Source organism: Rhynchophorus ferrugineus, unplaced genomic scaffold, assembly GCF_030347505.1.
Source record: "Rhynchophorus ferrugineus isolate W39M unplaced genomic scaffold, kcgeb_rfMv2 rfM4, whole genome shotgun sequence".
NCBI classification, from domain to species: Eukaryota; Metazoa; Arthropoda; class Insecta; order Coleoptera; family Curculionidae; genus Rhynchophorus; species Rhynchophorus ferrugineus.
Window position 1 is genome coordinate 58,761,584 of NW_027472583.1, and position 4,930 is coordinate 58,766,513.

Genomic DNA, 4,930 nt, shown 5'->3' on the forward strand with positions numbered 1-4,930 from the left:
ACGTTGCAAAGTCGATTCAAAGTGTTTTTGTTCAATTTGTGGATGTCGTATGATCGGTAAGCGTAGGAAAATAATTACAAATGCTTTGCTGTTGTAAATACTGACAAGATATAGGTACCGAAATGTTTTATACCGCGTACAGAACAAAGCTATACCAGTCGTCAGTTGGTAAAACTATATACTTTTAATTATTTCTGTCAATGTTATAAGGAAAACATAAAAATCATGTAGATTAATGTCGTCTGTACGAATGCAAAAAATAGCACAGTATAAATATTATGACGTAATAGTTCCACGCCAATAAGAGATATTGTCGGAGTTGATATTCCTAAACTAAGGGTTGAAGAAGTTGAAGCTTGCATGTTTAACACCTGACAAAGCAGCAACATGGATATCGTTGTAAAGTGTTGCCATAACTTTCTCAGTAACCAATGCGTATTGTCCATAACCATTCCTATTCAATATTATAATTCATTATATAATTATTTATCGAATAAAATAATAAACAGAAAACAGAAAGCAGATTTTTACGATTTATATAATTTACATTTGGCAACGCTTTATCCTTCATTACATTTCAACCATAACATGAATATCAATAAGCATAGATGTGAAATATACTTAGGTGTGAACTGGGATACCATATATCTCGACATTTTGTTATATATTTTTATGATTTTTTTTTAAATTTATGTTATTGAAAATAATCCGTTTTATAATTAAACATGTTTACTTGTAACGTAGGTACCAAGAGGAAGTCGTAATATTCGCTAATATTAATTTTATGATGCTTTCTAACAACTTATTCACTTATATTAACTCTATAGAACTTAATTAATCGTGGTAAAGCTTCACTGGAAAGGGGATTATATTTATGTATTATTAATGTTCCACGTGCATTTTATTATCTTTTTTTGGTAATAAAATGCTATATTAAGTTGAGAGTTGAACACGCAACCTAGATTTAAACTGGTAAACTGGTAAAATCAAAATTATATTTAAAAGATATATTTTATACAAATAAAAGGATAGTTATTTTCTAAATATTTTGTTAAAATGTCGTCAAGACCATAAAACAATATTACAATTCGATATTTGTACTGACAAGTTTAACTTGAGATAATACATATAATGATATAAATAATAATAGGAAATAATTATACTATCTTCAAACATCCATATGTGGTACATATACAGCAGGCAATCAGCACATGAAAATATAAGCCTTAGTTGTTATCGATAAAATATTTTATCTGAAATATACTAACCCCTATTTCATTTAGGACTAAAGAAAGTTGACCATCAAACCATGAAAGGCATATTTCTCTCCGAAGATATATTCCTACATTAATATAACACAACAAGAAGCTATTTTTAATAGTTTATTCATTTAATACCACGGCCATATTACATTAATTTTAAATAGATTAAAATCGAACTCGTACCTAAAATAAATTATGCCACCATCATGAAATCATTATCATTATAGGCTGAAACGCTGAAGCTTTGGTTGTTCTTTCAGCATCTCCAACTCACGAAAGAATAATCATCAATCAGGACATATTTAGAACTATACCAATAATAATTAATAACAAATATAAATAAAGCATTAATATGTGATGAATTATATTTCGAAACCGTTCTTCTAACTCTTTTCCTCAGTTAAAGGATAATAATTCTCTAGAAATGAGAACGAATATATTGTGACAAGGAGTGAAGTTTATGTTTTGAAAGGAATAAATGAATCTTGGTGTTAGAAATAAATAAAAATAAGAAAATATGGAGTACTTCAGCCATAAAGTAATAAAGAAAATGTCTGGGCGGTGACAAACGTTCGTTTTAAGTGTTCCCACCGTCAATTTATAACATTGCAGGCGCCAAAAATACTGTTTTTAAGACATATAAATTAAGAAAAGTATGGTTTATAAATATAGGGCGAATTGTTCAAAATAATTCAGTTGTAGTCAAAGTATCGTCCATCAATAACCGCTACTTTTTCCCATTTTTTAATTACTTTATGGATTTCGTCTCGAAAGAACAATATATTTTTGAGAGATATCACGACTCATATTCTTGATCAAGTAATAATCAGAAGTATCAAGGTCTGGAGTATCCTTCCAAGTATGTTTTCGCTGGTTTTCCAACATGTGATCGAGCTTTGTTATACTGAACAATAGCATTGTTGCATTTTGCTCATATTCCATCCGTCTTTCGCGCAGTGGCCGGCTCAAACATATCTATAGTAGTCAGATTCATCTAGCATTCAATGACCTTCAACCACCTTTTTCTTCATAGGCCGGATAACTAAATAATATTAAATCTTACAAATATATTTTCTATTAATATAAGATCTGATCAAAAACTTAGTAGTCATAGATTATCAGTTAAGTAATCTATTTGGATTCAGACAATAACACCCAACAATCGATTATGTTCATAGAATATCAAACATGATGGCTTAATTGAGGAAGATGGAAGTTGACAAAAGAATCAATAAATTTCTGATATTGATTGGAAAAAGTGTGTGGAACCAAGTGAACTTTTTTTTTAAACAGACTGCTTTTTAAATCCAGGTCCTTAAGATAAAATATAATTTATATGATTGCTTTTGGTATATCTGGTAAATTTTCAGTGATTTATTTTAAGATTTAATATTGTTTATACATGTATTATGTTAACACAGTTTTATTTATTTTTCCATATTATTTTTTATCGAACTAAAATTAAGGTAATTTTATTTGAGGAAACCATTAAAAAATTGTTTTTGTTATATTATAATATTATAGGAATTCATTTTAGAAGTATACTTGATAACTAACTTATCTAGTGATGTATATTTATTCCTAAATGGAATAAGGATTAGTAAATTTAATGCACAATGTTTTTTTAGAATTAGTTGTTAGAACCTAGATATCTTAAAGGTGGCAACAAAATAAGGGGTATTTAATATGAGCTATTGCTGCTGATTGACTGAGTATCAAGTATCTACATACTCAAGTATAATTAATATCATAATTATTTCGTATCATTATGTTAAAGGATATCATCTCAAATTGGTTAATTTATCAGCAGAGGCAGTGGTTAGAAAAAATATCCAGTTTTAGGCTTTATTATTTCTTTGGCGGAATTTGGTCAAACTTGAGTGTGCACTTCCAAACACAATGTTGCATACTTTTACAAAAACGAACAATAAAGGCCATGTAAAATACTATTAGCACATAAATATAATCCCCTTTCTTCATTTGGGCTTTAACATTGTTAATTAAGTCCTACAAAATTAATATAAACGAATATTACGACTTCCTCTTGATACTTATGGGTAAATATGTCTATTATAAACATCCGTTATTCATAATTCCACTATATAAACATAAATTTTTTATCATTATTTCGAACTATTAATCCTACCTTGAGGAAGCGCCTGACGCAGAGCCACGTTCGACATCAGAACGGTGAGGAAAAGCGGCCATTTTTCCAGTCCCATTGCGCCGTTTGTAGCTACCCCTTGTTTGTAGTCGGTGGATGGACAAAATGGAACGAATGCACACGTTCGCACTTTATCATGTCCGGGAAATGGATAAGTTACGTCGCGATGAGAACTAGTTCTTTATGGCAATCTGTAAAGGAAAACAGTCAGAGTTAAAGAGCTTTTATTTACTGATAAATTACCTAATAGTCTTATATATGATGGTTCTCCAACTCAACAGATTAGATTTGTTTTATTTGTAATTTAATTGTGTGTAGATTAAACAAAATTATATTATTATTTTTGTATTGCTTCCATTGAAAACCTAAATACTTCTAGATAGCCGTCAATATATAGTTTAGTTATAATTTCCGATTAAATCTAACTCCCTTCATTAGTTTTCGTAGACATAAGTATATTGAAACAAGAACAGTGATATGCTATTTATAAGAAAGAGTCCTCCCTGCCCTAGTCGTGAATAAACATATCGATATGTCCGACCGTTCCTGTATTAGAGCCATTTCCTACGCTCCACTACTTATCTGGATAATTTATGGTGGAAAAAGGCTCCGACGTCCCGAAATCTATCGCCCATCCTCCATTCATTTTGCGAATTGTTGTGGGTTAGGAATAGATTTATTGGCAGTTGGATAACTGGGACCGAAATTTGCTTTAAAAGTTATATTTGCGCGCGTTATCCGCAACGATTCGGTCCCACGCCGTTAAATCGATCGGAGCCATTCGGAAATTCGTTAGTCATTTATTTTGTGGGTGTTAGAAAGTTGTCAAATGGGTGAGGAATATACATAGTGTAACTATGATGATATTGGGTTAAATATATGAGGTAAAACTTAGGAGATTATTGAAAATGCTTCCACCGTCACAAAAAGAAAGCTATAACACGGAAACAAAGACGGTGTTTTACAGGATGTCTCACAGGATAGACAGGACAAAACCTGATATAGTCTTATAATTTTTCTAGGCAACGAACTTAGCCAATTTTCGTTAAAAAAAATATTACAAAAAAAATTTTACAAAAATATTGAATAGACTTCAAAGAATAAATAACGAACTCACTAAAAACTTAAAAACAATCAACTTGGATTTTGAACACAAAAAAAATATTTTAAAATAAAATATGTACATAATAGTCGTTGTAATAACTGAATAAAAACAAACAAAAACCTTATTTAACCCATCTACTACACGTATTTTATATTTTACAATACGCACACAATTTAGCTTAATACCTATCTAAACCTATTTATCTATTTACAATATTATTTTGACTACTATTTACTGACTACCTTTAAGTATATATATATATATATATATATATATATATATATATATATATATATATATATATATATATATATATATATTAAAGTCTCCTTTTACCAACTATGGCTTTATCTGGTCTGGGCCTAACTGGAAGTTTAACGTGGGCTCCGAACCACGGTC